This window comes from Schistocerca nitens, chromosome 3 (genome assembly GCF_023898315.1).
Source record: "Schistocerca nitens isolate TAMUIC-IGC-003100 chromosome 3, iqSchNite1.1, whole genome shotgun sequence".
Classification (NCBI taxonomy): Eukaryota; Metazoa; Arthropoda; class Insecta; order Orthoptera; family Acrididae; genus Schistocerca; species Schistocerca nitens.
Window position 1 is genome coordinate 708,685,287 of NC_064616.1, and position 17,211 is coordinate 708,702,497.

At 44.2% G+C, this 17,211-nt stretch overlaps 1 non-coding gene across 1 annotated transcript; it reads left to right on the plus strand.

Moving 5' to 3' along the window:
• The first annotated feature begins 518 nt into the window (after positions 1 to 518).
• Trnaf-gaa (transfer RNA phenylalanine (anticodon GAA)) lies at positions 519 to 602 on the plus strand. The gene is given in 2 exon segments: positions 519 to 558; positions 568 to 602. It is a non-coding gene; the product is annotated as a tRNA-Phe (tRNA).
• The last annotated feature ends 16,609 nt before the right edge of the window (positions 603 to 17,211 follow it).

The following is a 17,211-nucleotide window of genomic DNA, read 5'->3' on the forward strand; positions in this document are numbered from 1 at the left end:
GTAGACCTTCTGTTTGTTTTGCAGACACTGAGGTAAAGTTTAAATTGAACTATTAACGCCGAGATCTGTCTTCAGAAAAATGTCATATTGTGCTGTACGTTTATTTGCCCTTATTTGTTGTGTCATATGAACCATTAACCTAGCTGCACTGGGGTGGGTTTCTTGCTTCAAAGATACAGACAGCTGCACCGTAGGTGCAACCTCGTTTGAGGGATATCTGTGGAGAGACCAGACTAACTTATCGTTTCTGAAGAGGGCAACAGCCTTACCGGTAGTTACAGGGCAACAATCTGCATTATTGACAGTTTAGCCTTTCAACGTTAGTCAACCTATGAACGGCTGAAAGCAAGGGGAAACTACGGCCGTTAAATTTCCCGAGTATATGCTGTTCTACTGTATGGGTTAATGATAATGGCATATTCTTAGGTAAAATATTCTGGAATTAAAACAGCTCCAATTTTGATCAACTGATGGGGAGTAATCAGGAGGATGTTGACATAATGGATGTTGATATGTTGGCCTGGGTGGCCGAGCGGTTCTAGGCGCTTTAGTCTGAAACCGCGCGACCGCTACGGTCGCAGGTTCGAATCCTGCCTCGGGCATGGATGTGTGTGATGTCCTTAAGTTAGTTAGATTTAAGTAGTTCCAAGTTCTAGGGGACTGATGACCTCAGAAGTTAAGTCCCATAGTGCTCAGAGCCATTTGAACCATTTGATATTGACATTGTGGAAAATCTGGCTTTCTACGGGTAGAAGCTAGGAATGTTAGATTCCTTAATCGGAGAAATAAGTTAGAGAAATGAAGGCAAGAAATGGGTAGGTTGAATTAAGGTATAGAAGAAATTAGTGACGTGCGGTGGAAGGAAGAACAGGATTTCTGGTCAGGTGAGTTCAGGATAATAGCAATGTGAGTTTGCCACTATAAACAACATACTGGACGTGTTATCAAAGATAAAGTAGGAATAAAGCCAAGTCCTATCACAGTAGCTCAGTAGCTCCCCAATGATGAAGAGATGAAATGAATAAAATATTATAAGACAGAAGAAATTATTCGGTTCGATAAGGTATATGAAAACTGAATTGTATTGGTGGACTGTAATTAAATAGTGGGAGATCATGGACTAAGGGAAGCAAATGAAACAGAAAGCCACCTCCTATAATTTCGTAAAAAGTATAATTTGACCTTGCAAACACTTGGCTTAAGAATCAAGAAACAAGGCTGTAAACGTCAGAGACCTGAAGATTTCAGAAGGTTTCCATTATGGCACGAGAGAGAGTCCATTACTGGACTTCGAACTGCAAAACATCACCAGTGTAGATATGAACTTCGACCATAATTTGTTACTTATCAACAGAATACAATAAGTGGAGAAATTACAAAAAGATAGGGAATTAAGATGACGAGATCTAGATAAACTGAAGGAATCACTGGTTGTTGAAAGATTGAAAAGGAGCATTAAGCGCTTATTGGTTGAAACAGGCGAAAGGAGCACATTAGAAGGTGATTGGGGCCTTTGAGAGATAAAATAGTGAATGCAGCAGCAGATTATCTAAGTAAAAAGATAAGATGCGATAGAAATCACTGGGTAACACAGGGAATATTTATTTTCACTGAAGAAATATTACATAAAAATGCAAAAAAGTGAAGCAGGCAAAAGGGAATACACATACCTAAAAAATGAAACTGACGAAAACTGCATTATTGCAAAGGAGGAATGGCTAGAGGTTAAACACAAGCTTTCGAAGGATGCGCCGCTATCGGGAAGGTAGATGCCGTGTATAGGAACATTAAAGAAATCTTTGGAGAAAAAACCAACATGTGGACAGTATTATCGAAAGGAAAGAGGGTCTAGATGAAGTTAAGATGGGAGATATGATACTGCGAGAAGAGCTTGACAAAGCACTGAAAGACCTAAGTCGAAACAAGGAAACTGATGTAGATGACACTCTCTCAAAATTACTGACATATTCGGGAGAGCCAGCAATCAGAAAACTATTTCACCTATTATACAAGATACAAGAACTGCTGAAGAGTAACGTCTCCGTATAGTTAATGTAAAAACCATTAAAGATTTTTAAATACAACAAACGTTATTAACATTCTAGATCTTGGTTCTTCAAGTCTGCCTTTTTATTTCTCAACATTATCGCCATGGCGACGAACATATTTCTCCTAACGAGGGACCAGTTTCTTGATACCGTCACTTTAAAATGTCTGACTTTGTTAACACAGGCACAAACACACATCTGGTTACACCGATTCTCCACTATCAAAGCGAAATTCTCGAAGGTGCTCTTTAAGTTTTTTAAATGTATGAAAACTGGATGGGGCAAGTCGGGACTGTGTAGAGGATGATGGATGACAGTGAACCCAAGGTCTCGAATTGTTGCAGATGTCGCAGCACTCGTATGTAGTCTGGTACTGCCATGCTGAAGGAGACGATGCTATATGTGCGCGCTAACTCTTCGAATACGAAACTCGATTACAGCGCACGGTTTCTGGGCGCCGACATTCACTGACAGAAAAAAGTCACAACACCAAACAGTAATTAATGTAGAGCAATGAAATTTGGGGAAAACATTTGTCTACGTAACATATTTATGTGCTTAACATTGCAAGTTCGTCGGTTAATGTAAGGTTGACATAAGCTACTGCAAATGTGAAATTCTGGTACATTAATAACCTTTGTATCCGCCAGAATGTTGAATGCAACCATGCAGAGGTGGATGCACTGTGTTGTACAGGTGCCGGATGTCAGTTTGTGGGATATACACTCCTGGAAATTGAAATAAGAACACCGTGAATTCATTGTCCCAGGAAGGGGAAACTTTATTGACACATTCCTGGGGTCAGATACATCACATGATCACACTGACAGAACCACAGGCACATAGACACAGGCAACAGAGCATGCACAATGTCGGCACTAGTACAGTGTATATCCACCTTTCGCAGCAATGCAGGCTGCTATTCTCCCATGGAGACGATCGTAGAGATGCTGGATGTAGTCCTGTGGAACGGCTTGCCATGCCATTTCCACCTGGCGCCTCAGTTGGACCAGCGTTCGTGCTGGACGTGCAGACCGCGTGAGACGACGCTTCATCCAGTCCCAAACATGCTCAATGGGGGACAGATCCGGAGATCTTGCTGGCCAGGGTAGTTGACTTACACCTTCTAGAGCACGTTGGGTGGCACGGGATACATGCGGACGTGCATTGTCCTGTTGGAACAGCAAGTTCCCTTGCCGGTCTAGGAATGGTAGAACGATGGGTTCGATGACGGTTTGGATGTACCGTGCACTATTCAGTGTCCCCTCGACGATCACCAGTGGTGTACGGCCAGTGTAGGAGATCGCTCCCCACACCATGATGCCGGGTGTTGGCCCTGTGTGCCTCGGTCGTATGCAGTCCTGATTGTGGCGCTCACCTGCACGGCGCCAAACACGCATACGACTATCATTGGCACCAAGGCAGAAGCGACTCTCATCGCTGAAGACGACACGTCTCCATTCGTCCCTCCATTCACGCCTGTCGCGACACCACTGGAGGCGGGCTGCACGATGTTGGGGCGTGAGTGGAAGACGGCCTAACGGTGTGCAGGACCATAGCCCAGCTTCATGGAGACGGTTGCGAATGGTCCTCGCCGATACCCCAGGAGCAACAGTGTCCCTAATTTGCTGGGAAGTGGCGGTGCGGTCCCCTACGGCACTGCGTAGGATCCTACGGTCTTGGCGTGCATCCGTGCGTCGCTGCGGTCCGGTCCCAGGTCGACGGGCACGTGCACCTTCCGCCGACCACTGGCGACAACATCGATGTACTGTGGAGACCTCACGCCCCACGTGTTAAGCAATTCGGCGGTACGCCCACCCGGCCTCCCGCATGCCCACTATACGCCCTCGCTCAAAGTCCGTCAACTGCACATACGGTTCACGTCCACGCTGTCGCGGCATGCTACCAGTGTTAAAGACTGCGATGGAGCTCCGTATGCCACGGCAAACTGGCTGACACTGACGGCGGCGGTGCACAAATGCTGCGCAGCTAGAGCCATTCGACGGCCAACACCGCGGTTCCTGGTGTGTCCGCTGTGCCGTGCGTGTGATCATTGCTTGTACAGCCCTCTCGCAGTGTCCGGAGCAAGTATGGTGGGTCTGACACACCGGTGTCAATGTGTTCTTTTTTCCATTTCCAGGAGTGTAGTTCCATGTCTATTGCACGTGTTCGGTCAGTACGCGGACGGTTAATGTTGTTTGTTAATGACGCCGGAGTTGTTGTCTCATAATGTTCCATATGTGCTCGATTGAAGACGGATCTGGTGTTCGAGGAGGCCGAGGCAACATGTTGAATCTGTAGAACATGTTGGGTTACAACAGCGGTGTGTGGGTGAGCTTTATCCTGTTGGAAAACACTCCTCGTGTGCTGCTCATAAGTGGCAGCGTAACAGTTCGAATCACCAGATTGATGTACAGTTTTGCAGTAAGGGTGCGTGAGATAACCACAAGAGTGCTCCAGGTGTCACACGAAATCGCACCCCAGGCAATAACTCCTAGTGTAGGTCCAGTTTGTCTAGCACACAGGAAGGTTGGTTGCATATATGAAGATGGTATCTGTTCTTTCGGACATGTCCGAAAGAACAGTTACTATCGGTAACCAGGCAGGTCTCTAGAATGAAATGATAATTAAATCAAGACCCTAAGCTGCCGACAGGCGTTGATATACATCAACGGGGACAGTTGAAAATGTGTGCCCCGACCGGGACTCGAATCCGGGATCTCCTGCTTACATGGCTCTATCCATCTGAGCCACCGAGGGCACAGACGATAGTGCGACTGCAGAGATTTATCCCCTTGCACGCTTCCCGTGAGACCCACATTCCGAACTTAATGTCCACGCACTACATTCGTAGTACCCCTGCCCATTACACTCATTAATCGCGGACATGTCCGAAAGAACAGATACCATCTTCATATAGTTAAGGCCACTGACCTTCTTCTTCTGTGTAGATGCTCACGCATTGCCCGAACTCTTACGGAACTCTGTATGATTGTCTGCCGCGAGTAATGAGTGTAATGGTCAGCGGCACTACGAAGGTAGCGTGTGGACATTAAGTTGGAAATGTGGGTCTCACGGGGAGTGCGTGCAAGGGATAAATCCTTGCAGTCGCACTATCATCTGTGTCCCCGGTGGCTCAGATGGATGGAGCGTCTGTCATATAAGCAGGAGATCCCGGGTTCGAGTCCCGGTCGGGGCACACATTTTCAACTGTCCCCGTTGATGTATATCAAAGCCTGTCGGCAGCTTAGGGTCTTGATTTAATTTTCATTTCAGGGCGGTTGCAGGCCCGCAACTGGTCTGATTCTAACCAAGAGGCGGCAATCACCGGCACTGAGACAAAACCAGCTTTCATCAGAAAACACAACAAATCTCCGTGCTCTCCAATGATCTCTCGCTTGATACCAATAAAGTCGCAAATGGCGGTGGTTTGTGGTCAATGGATTGCACGCAACAGGGCGTCTGGCTCAGAGCTGTCCTTGGAGTAACGGATTTGTAACAGTTCTTTGTGTCACCGTGGTGCCGACTGCTGCTTATATCGCTGCTGCCGATGCAGTACGATGCGCCAGAGACATACGCCAAACACGATGGTCTTCCCTCTCGGTAGTGCCACGAGGCCATCTGGAGTCTCGTCTTCATGCGATCGTACATTCTCGTGACCACTGCTGCCAACAATCATGTACAGTGGCTACATTCTAGCCAAGTATTTTTGCAGTATCGTAGAAGGAAGAATCAGCTTCTCGTAGCCCTATTACACGATCTCCTTCAAACTCAGTGAGGTGTTGATAACAGCGTCTTTGGCGCCTTAAAGGCATTCTTGACTAACATCAACTCACCACGTCCAATCTCAAAGATAAATAACGCTCACGACCGTTAACAGCGTACATTTAAATCAAACGTGATTTGCATCCTCATAGTGGAGCTACTAGAGCCGGTCTCATGCGACCAGCTCGAAATTTTAATAGACAGTAACTTTTGTTTATGCTGCGCAATCCTTTCTTGAAGCTGCGATTTTTTTCCGTCAGTGTAGTTTCGTTAAACATTGCCATGTTACACGCTACAATTTGGAGCCCTCTAGCGGCAGATGGCTGCAAGTATGCAGATATGAAGAGTAAAGATGTGAAATGTTAGAAACGTTTGTTTTATTTAAAAATCTTTAAGAGATTTCACATAAAAATTCGGAGGCATTACGTTTCAGCACGCCCTTGTATATGAGATAGGTGAATATATCCTCCGGCTTCAAGTGAACACGCCCTTGTATATGAGATAGGTGAAAATATCCTCCGGCTTCAAGAAAAATATGACAATTCCAATTCGAATTAAAACAGGTACTGACAGACTGTATATTACGGAATTGTCTGTGTAATAATTCATTGTTCCAAAATATTAACATGGGTTATTTACTGAAAAATGGGAAGATTGTTAGAATTCGGCCTCGGAGAAAATTAATTGAGTTTTGGAAAAATATAGGAACACACAAGGTAGTTGTAACCCTACGACTTACCTACATTTATAGCGTTTCTGGGTTCAGATGAAGCGTTTAGCAATGTTGACTGGGATGCACCCTTTTAAATTCTGAAGACACCAGCTATAAAACGCAGGGATCGCAAAATTATCTCTACTTTTACAGAATCTAGACTGTCGTTATAAAAATCGATGACATGAAAAAGACGAATTAGTTGAGAAGGGATTGAGACAGACTTGTTACCGATCCCAATGTTATTCAATCAGTACGTTGAGCAAGTAGCAAATAAACTCAAATAGAATTTAAGTTCAAGGAGAAGAAATAGTAGCCCTAGGGTTTAACGATTACACTGTGATTTTGTCATAGACGGCAAAGAACTCGGAAGACCAGTCGAATAAGTGGATACTGTGTCGAGAAGAGGTTAAAATACGAATGCCAACAAAAGTAAAACAAGGATGGTGAGTTTATACAGAATGTAGTAAATGAGTTTTGATGTGTCAGTAGCAAAATAAATGACGATGGCAGAACAGAAGTGAATATAAACTGTCGACTGGAAATGGCAATCAGACCTTTTCTGAAAAAGAAAAATTTATTAACATCAGATATATTAATTTTTTTCTGTAAATATTTGTCTTGGGAGTAGCCTTGTACCGAATTGGAACTTAGATGATAAGCAATGCAGACAAAAAGAGAAGAGAAGCTTTTTGAATGTGTGCCACAAAAGAATGCTGAAGATTAAATGGGCAGATCGGGTAACTAATGGGGAGTTACTGATTCGAATCTAGGAGGAAAGAAACATATGGCACAAATTGAAAAAAGAAGGGATCGGTCGATAGACTCATCCTGAGGCGTAAAGGAGTAGTACATTTGGTAATCGACCGAAGAGACTGCGATTGGGGAAAGAGGGGAGGGGCAAAAATTGTAGAGGGAGGCAAAGGGTAACTAGTTGTGCAGATATGAAAAACCCGTACCGCCTAGATTATCGTGGAGAGCTTCATAATTGAGGCGAGTGCGCCTTAAGTGCAATGTTAATGCCCAAAGAGGCAATATTAATGCCCAAAGCGGCATATGGCTTGAATCTCAACGATAATCATCAATGGGGTCGTAATATCCAACGTACCATGTACAAGTCGTTCCAAAATCAATGGTATCCATACAATCGTATTTTGTTCAGTATTGTGCGGCTTAACGTGTTCTCTTACTACTAAATGGTTAGGGACGATATTTGGTCTCTTTCATCCCGTAACAGCCTTAGGGGCAAATGGAACCGTTTTCAATCGTGAGATTCGCACGGACCACGTCCGGTCGGATTGCAACACCTTCTGCCACTTAGCAGTCGCATACGTGAAGCATGGCAAGTCACTTCTGGCCATTGCAAAAGTCATTCTTGACAGACTAACAATATAGCCTCATAGCCCGAGGTTCTAGCGCAGTGCTCTCGATGTGAGCCTAGTGGTTACAGAGAAATCTTCAGTTTGAATTTTCACCCATTATACTGGAACAGACACAATCTTGAGACTCAAATGAAACTTCTGGCACATATGCCGGGAAAAATTATCAGACTTTTACAACTTCCCACGAAGATTATCTGTTCAACAGGTGATGCATGTCATTCATCTGCCGGCCGTAATGGCCGAGCGGTTCTAGGCGCTACAGTCTGGTGCCGCGCGACCGCTACGGTCGCAGGTTCGAATCCTGCCTCGGGCATGGATGTGTGTGATGTCCTTAGGATAGTTAGTTAGGTTTAAGTAGTTCTAAGTTCTAGGGGACTGATGACCTCAGCAGTTAAGTCCCATAGCGCTCAGAGCCATTTTTTCATTCATCTGTGTATACAATTAAAAAGTGTCTTTTGATAATTATCTTTCGTTTAGCTTCTTACCGTAAGAATGGTATGTGAAGACAGTTCAATGAGATAAAAATGATATTCACACGCTACACGAACTAGAAACAGTAGAGGGCTACCAAGCGAGATGGTACAGTTAATATTCTGGACTCCTATTCGAGAGGAGTAGGACTGATACCCTCATGCGACCGTCGTGATCAGAGGTTTCCATTTTCTTGAGGTACTTCAGGCGTTTGCCTAAATGTTTACTTATACATACTATGACAACTTCATCTCTAATGAGCTAAACGAGATGTAAATTTCTAACCTTGTTTTGAAAACTGAGTCTCGATATTTACATGTGCTCATACGGCAATACCTCAGTGAACTACTACGCTTATGATCCAGAGAAGATTTTTTGAGAGTATGAAAAAATTCTTGATACCTAAAAACAACCTATTAAAAAAAGAACACAGCGCGAAAATTTCATTAGACACTAACACAACTGTAATGTGCTACTATCTACTAACAAGTTTATTACGAGTACTTGCAGAAGCTATGTATGTCCTATGTGTTCTTCGATAGACAGTGGCACTCAGCTGTTTTGTAACAGACGAGTGCACGAGGTGTTGGACAAAGATTAACGAATGAACGTAAAGTGTTCCTCTTCCACAGCTTTCTATGCTTTCACCTCCAAGTGTTAATAAACGAGCAAGCTAGTGTACACGCCACACTTAATGCTTGCACAATCTCGCGCCAACAGCTTTACGCAGCAGAATCATGGGCAGTGTTTCACACAGCTCTCATTTGTGGGGTTTTGTGCTAAAAGAAGTGGCATGTAACCTTCCCATGCTACGAGATTCTAGAATACTTCTTCCAGAAAAATCAGAGAGTGAGAAGCCTGTCCAGGCTTTAAAGATCAAATTGCAGTTCACTGGGTAGACTTGGGTTTTTCTTTTTTATCCACTCTTGCTAGTATCAGACATTGCAAACAGGGGTTTTCTTCTCATGGGGTAATGGCTATTAGATAAGCTCCAACCCACAGAGCTAAGGAAAGGTAGACACAAATTTTATTATCATACAAGCAAACTGCATAAGCTCCTGTTCACAGAAACCATGCTCTCATATTCGGCAAATGTTGCTTCCGTGAACGTCGAGTAAGTCACAGAAAGAGACAGAAGGCATAAATGTTCTAAAATATGCAAAACTTACGTTTCACCTAGTCATGGTTAATTAACCAGCGTAATGTAATTGAAATAAAAAGGAATCTGTTAGTATTTATGAATGTAATGTGAAGTGTAATTGTCCAATAACATTTCATCGGCATCCAAAGGTTGGTTGGTTGGTTCGGAGTTAAGGGACTAAAGAGACGTAACCAGTCCCTTGGCTTGCAGAGAATAACGCTGAAAGCTAGACGCAAATTGAATCACTTGCTGAGACTCGGCCTTTTCGGAGTTTGTGTCTGAAACGAAACATGCTATACTTCTACGCATACAGCGTAGGAGCGGAAATCTTCACCTACTCAGGTTCAAATTGTATGTATCCACTGACCAGTCAGGCAAGGTACTGCATTGAGAAGTCGCCGGAGTATAGTTTCAGTTCTCGGTCTGTCTTATCATCTAATTCTTCTTTTCTTCATCTCTATTGCAGAAGTTTCGCTGGGAAGCCCTTACACATCCTTCATACAGTCTCGATCTCCCCCGCCCCCCTCCCCCATGAGATTCCCATATTTTTGGAGCCCCGCAGAAAGACGTTCGTGGCCGTCGATTTCGTTCCGACGAAGAGTAGGCAATCACAATCATTTTCCCATTAGGGAACTGACCGTCTTGTCTCACAGTGGGATACATGTATTAACGGCTATGGCGATTACTTTTGAAATAATTAACAGTTTACTTACTTTTTTCCATTTGTCTCGCTTTCATTTGACTCGCCCTGGTATAACTCTTAGAGAGAAGCAACGGGTGGGTGATGGATTTATTAATTTAGAGGATAAAGTGAGCAGTAGGTGTGGTATTGGTCAAAGAGACAAAGTGAAATGAGTGCTATATGACAGACTGTTCGAGAAATGTACAGGGGTCTAAGGATAGGGAATAGTCCCCAGATCAAGCTATAGCTATAGAATCGATCTGTTTATTCAATTTACTAGTTACATGAACACATGAAATTCAGCCAAAAACCCAATGTTTCGTGACGTTATTTGTAAATAGTTACGTAATGTGACAGAATTCGTACCTAGTAGGAGTTTGCAGCGATCAGGTACATATTTCAAGGACATTTGTTTGGTTTTGAACTATTCGATCGATGAAAATAACGGTGTATCATGTTTTAAATCATATGGGCAAGAGTTACATCAGACGCCGTATGCCAGTACATTGAATTGTAACTAAAGTGAATCCTCTTGTATATCTAATGTATAGCTTCGCTTAACGTTAGTGTTGGTTTGAACACACGCATTCCATTCTTGACATGGTCGCACTGAAGATTGTATGCCCTTGGCCACATACGACCTTCAGACCAAATTATCCAGACGGATGCAAGAGGATATAGTGCTTTAACGGGGACTCATAACCAAGGTAGGATCGCGAAATATAAAAGAAGCGATAATTAACGGGAAAAACCCTATGTCTGGTTGAAGATTGAACCTCTGACTTTCAAATTTGTCATCTGACGCTTATACACTTCTCTGATCTTTCATGGAAACTTTTCTTCCATGGTCAATGCTTCTCGACCCGAGTATGAAATCTTTTCCCATGTACGTAATTTTCTTCCGTCCTAAAGTAACAGAAATTTCTTCTTACATAAAAATAATCTGCATCGTAAAGTACATAGAAAAGCAATCACATACAAACAAGCTTGCCTGCGTCCACACACATATTTTCTCTTCACAAGCGAAACCTTCCTTCATTCAATCTTTCAATCCCAATTTGCGCTCACTTGAACGCCTTCCGCGACTAGCTTCTCGCTGCGTGTTGCCTTAGTGGCACCACCAGTTACATGCTGAATTGATAAAGTCATACAAGGAAAGGAAGATTAGGGTTTGAAGTCTAGTCAGCTACAAGCTCATTAGAGACGGAGCACATGGTAAAGATGAAGGATAGGAAGTAAATCCGCCTTAAGCGTTTCCGGGAAACCATGCAAACCTTAAATCTGGCTGCCAGTTCGAGGATTTGAACCGTTGTTATCCCGAATGGAAGTCCAGTATGTTAGCACTGTGTCACCTCGTTTGAAAAATGAAATAAAAGCCCACCTGCCTCTAGAGCAGCTAAATTAAAAAAAAAAACTGGAAATGTTTCGTAGCATTAGAATTGTAAATCTTCATTAGTCGATTATGCTCCTCTGCGAACATTATCTGTAAGTTTGGGGATTTACAGAGATCTTATATTGCCAGACAAGCCATACGTAGCGGTTGTTTGTTCGATGGGTACAAATACCAGTCAGGTTGGCGCATGTATGTAATATGTGTGGTGTGCGGAGGAGTTCTGTTTACTGCTGAAAATTTCTTCGATGTCAAGTTTCACTTACACGTTTGGTCTCCACAGACGAACACGGAGAGACGGAGGCAAGTAAATCAAATATACCAAAACTGAGATGAAGGCCATAGCTTGAGCTAATATATGCGCTCCGCTGTGATGTCTTCCTACCAAGCCATCCACAAACTAGTTTCCAAGACAGAGTTAACGACGTTGAGCTCTTTGATATTACAGGCCATGGTTTCTTTTCCCTGTATTGAATAAGGTTGGCCAGCCGGAGTGGCCGAGCGGCTCTAGGCGCTTCAATCTGGAACCGCACGACCGCTACGGTCGCAGGTTCTAATCCTGCCTCGGGCATGGATGTGTGTGACGTCCTTAGGTCAGTTAGGTTTAAGTAGTTCTAAGTTCTAGGGGACTAATGACCTCAGATGTTAAGTCCCATAGTGCTCAGAGCCATTTGAACTATTTGATTTGAATAAGGTTGAGGATTTCATGTTAAAGCGCCATCAAAACTGAGCCACTTTGTCTCGTGGATCGTTTCGGATATAGAGCATGGTGTATGAAAGGTCAGGGTTTACTGAGACGAGGTTGATCTGTGGAATCTCGTCATAAGGATTGACATATGAAACAGACGTTCCCTTATGCTAACGTGATTATCACAGAGCATTTTGAACGTCCACTTGATGTGCAGGGATTAAACAGAAATATGTAACCACCGCGACAAATGAACATAAATGGAGGTGCAAGCCAAGCCTACAGGTTGCGCTGTTGTGTTTGACCACGATAGACAATAGTATAGTGTCCTCAATACGTTGCAAACGCCAGTCGTGGTCAGAACAGAGTTAACTGAATTCGAACGTGGACAAATTATTAGTGCTCGTATGGTAAGTACTTCCACAACCAAGTAGCCGAGTTGTTTGGTGTTTCAAGAGGCACTGAATCGCAGACTTATACCGCATACCGGGAAAGTTGAAAAACATCATCTGATAAGTCACAGCCGGCCGCTGTGACCGAGAGGTTCAGGCGCGTCAATCCGAAACCGCGCTGCTGCTACTGTCGCAGGTTCGAATCCTGCCTCGGGCATGGATGTGTGTTATGTCCTTAGGTTAGTTAGGTTTAAGTAGTACTAAGTCTAGGGGACTGATGACCTCAAACGTTAAGTCCCATAGTGTTTAGAGCCATTTGAACCATTTTGATAAGTCACAAGTTGGGCGAAATTGTGTTGAATGATCGTGATAGTCGGTCATAGAAGAGGACTGTGACGAAAAATAAGAGGTCGACAGTTGCAACAGAGACTGCAGAACTGAATGTCGCGCTAGCGAAATCCGAAAAAACTCATCAGCAATGCGCATGCCCGTAATAAGAAAACGTGGTGCCAAAGCCATAAAACCAGGACTGTGGAGCAATGGAAGAAAGTCATTTGGTCAGATGAGTCTTGTTTCGCACAATTTTCAACAGCTGGCCGAGTTATCGTCCCAAGACTGAAACATGGCGGGGGTTCGGTGATGATTTGGACAGCCATATTGTGGTATTCCATGGGCGCCATGGTCACTCTGCAAGGTCGCATTACTGCCGAGTATTATGTGACTATTTTGGCTGATTAGGTCCATCCCATGGTACAGTGTTTGTTCCATAGTGGTGATGCTGTATTTCAAAACAACATGGTCCCTGCTCACACAGCTCGATCGTCAGGACTGGTTCCGTGAGCACGATGACGAATTATCGCATTTGCCCTGCCCACCACAGTGATAAGATCATCGTTACGGGAACCACCATTATTTTGTTCGAAGAATGTTGTAAGATTCCCTTGAAAACCATGCAGGACCAATACTAATCCATTCCGAGAAGAGTGGAAGCTGTTTTTAATGACACCGTGTTTCCTAGACCGTATTAGGCACGGTAATGTGTTGTGTTTTCGGTTTTTTCCAACTCTTGTCTGTTTCCTGACAGTGAGTCCATATATTGCAATAAAATATTCTCTGGTTTCTTGTCGTCTCAGTTCGCAGTGTGTCTGCTACCTTTGTCATGCGGTAAAAATCCGAGAAGATTTTGTCGACTGACACCCCGAGGGAACGTAAATTTGATGTATAGCTCGTATATTCTTGACTTCTAATCAACTCACACTACATGGTAAAGCAATGGTTTTTTAAGGGGTTTCAAGAGGCTTGCCCACTAAATGTACCAGCACTCCGCGATGAGAATGCCATTTGCGGTCTTGTTAGTTATGAGCAATCCATTCGCGATGTGGTATAGATTTGTAAAGACGCAGGGTTCAATATGATTTACTTTTGGCAGGCGATGCGCCGTCCTCATACGATCCGCTCGAATCGTATTAACTTTCCTCTCGTAACTGAGTTTAGTTAGTCAAAACTGACACGAAAGTCGCCTAAAACACGCTGTCGTATCGCCATTCCACTACTGAGATGGCAGTATGGGCAGAAACCGAAAACCAATAAATGGAAAAAATCTTGAAGTTTGCATTTAAAAGCGCCATTAGTCGTAAATCCCACGAACGTAACCACCGAATCACCCTATTTATGACAAGATAGAGAATTAAACGCTAACCTTTGTGCAATACATGGTATTTTATATGATTCATTAACCAGTGTATCAAACAGAAGCATTGAATTTTATCACGGCCTTCGGAAGCAAACAATTATACGCAGATCAAAACAAGTTTTGCATCACCTCGTTTCCGAAAGTTCGAGAACCTGTACAGAAAATTGGAATGGAGATCAACATGAACATCATTTCCGCCCGTTTTACTGTTCATAAAAACCACACATTGCATCTTGTACCACCATACAGCGAGACCTTCAGAGGTGGTGGTCCAGATTGCTGTACACACAGGTACTTCTAATACCCAGTAGCACGTCCTCTTCCATTGATGGATGCCTGTATTCGTCATGGCATACTATCCACAAGTTCATCAAGGCACTGTTGGTCCAGATTGTCCCACTACTCAAAGCGATTCGGCGTAGATCCCACAGAGTGGTTGGTGGGTCACGTCGTCCATAAACAGCCCTTTTCAATCTATCCCAGGCATGTTCAATATGGTTCATGTCTGGGGAGCATGCTGGCCACTCTAGTCGAGCGATGTCGTTATCCTGAAGGAAGTCATTCACAAGATGTGTACGATGGGGGCGTGAATTGTCTTCCATGAAGACGCCAGTATGTTGCCGATATGGTTGCACTATCGATCGTAGGATGGTATTCACGTATCGTACAGCCGTTACGGCGCCTTCCATGACCACCAGCGGCGTACGTCGGCCCCACGTAATGCCACCCAAAAACAGAAGGGAACCTTCACCTTGCTGTACTCGCTGGACAGTGTGTCTAAGGCGTTCAGCCTGACCGGGTTGCCTCCAAACACGTCTCTGACGATTGTCCCGTTGAAGGCATATGGGACACTCATCGATGAAGAGAACGTGATGCCAATCCTGAGCGGTCCATTCGGCATGTTGTTGGGCCCATCTGTGCCGCCCTGCATGGTGTCGTGGTTGCAAAGATGGACCTCGCCATGAACGTCGGGAGTTAAGCTGGGCATAATGCAGCCTATTGCGCACAGTTTGAGTCGTAACAACTGCAGTAGTAGCCCTTGGGTGGCCTGAGCGACGCATGTCATCGACAATTACTGTCTCTCTGTAGCTCCTCCATGTCCGAACAACATCGCTCTGGTTCACTCCGAGACGCCTGGACACTTCCCTTGCTGAGACACCTTCTTGGCACAAAGTAACAATGCGGACGCGATCGAACCGCGGTATTGACCGTCTAGGCATGATTGAACTATAGACAATACGAACCGTGCACCTCCTTTCTGGTGGAATGACTGGAACTGATCGGCTGTAGGACCCCCTTCGTCTAATAGGCGCTGCTCATGCATGGTTGTTTACATCTTTGGGAGGGTTTAGAGACATCTCTGAACAGTCAAAGGGACTGTGTCTGCGATACAATATCTACAGTCAATGTCTGTCTTCAAGAGTTCTGGGAACCAGGGTGATGCAAAACTTTTTTTGGTGTTTGTATATTTTCGTTTAGTAAACGTCTGTTATCTGGCAGAGACGAGTGTCTTTAGAAAATGAACGCTTGTTGAACACCCACGGGGCTAGGTCGAGGTCTTCTCGGAAGAACTGTTCCTGCTCTGTCCTAAGGTAAAGTAAGGAAATTACGGAAGTGAGTTGTTGAAACAAACTGCACGTGATAAGAAAGTTCCGCTAACATAGCCTATCAACATCAAGGCAGCTGTTTCAGTTTCTTTTAAAGAAATGCCAGTCTACTAATTACATGAGGCCTGTACAATCTACGTTTTTACGATATGATACTTATTATAGTATCTGCAGCTAGGTTGAGACCATTCTTAATTCCACAGGTGGCAAACTAAAGGACGGAAAGCATTGCGTCGACTTATTCGTTTATTTCCTCTTTATGTTTTTCGTCAGTTTTCAACGTTGCGGCCCAGCAGGTACACTGGGATGCTAAAAGGGTCGGAAAACGAAGTGGTTATGGTTCCTTTCAATACCGGACTCCGTTTTTACTTGATATGAATAAGGATGACTTTCGAAAACGTAAATTAGTATCACAATATATTACACTGACGTTAAAGGTTTTCTCTGGATTCCTGCTTATGTTACCCATTTTTAAATACTTTACTTATGCCGGCCGCGGTGGCCAAGCGGTTCTAGGCGCTTCAGTCCGGAACCGCGCGACTGCTACGGTCGCAGGTTCGAATCCTGTCTCGGGCATGGATGTGTGTGATGTCCTTAGGTTAGTTAGGTTTAAGTAGTTCTAAGTTCTAGGGGACTGATGACCTCAGATGTTAAGTTGTGTTGCGTTTTTGCGTTTTTTGGGGGGAGGAGACCAGACAGCGAGGTCATCGGACTCATCGGATTAGGGAAGGACGTGGAAGGAAGTCGGCCGTGTCCTTTCAAAGGAACCATCCCGGCATTTGCCTGGAGCGATTTAGGGAAATCACGGAAAACCTAAATCAGGATGGCCGGACACGGGATTGAACCGTCGTCCTCCCGAATGCGAGAGATGTTAAGTCCCATAGTGCTCAGAACCATTCGTACCATTTTAGGGCCGAATCACTGAACACAATGTGGCGATCCGTTGTCAGAGTGTGGGTATGGCGAATGCCCAGTGAACGTCATCTGCCGGCGTGTGTGGTGCCAACAGTAAAATTCGAAGGCGGTGGTGTTATGATGTGGTCAGGTTTTTCATAGACGGGGGCTTGCACCCCTTGTTGTTTTGCGTGGCACTATCACAGCACAGGCCTACATATGTACATATTTTAATTAGTTAATTACATGTTCCGTAGTTCATCTACCCCAATGGTATAAAAATGGAGGGTGAATTAGGATACTGATTGTATGACAGCATTTAGACATTTGCAGATCAGTAAATGAT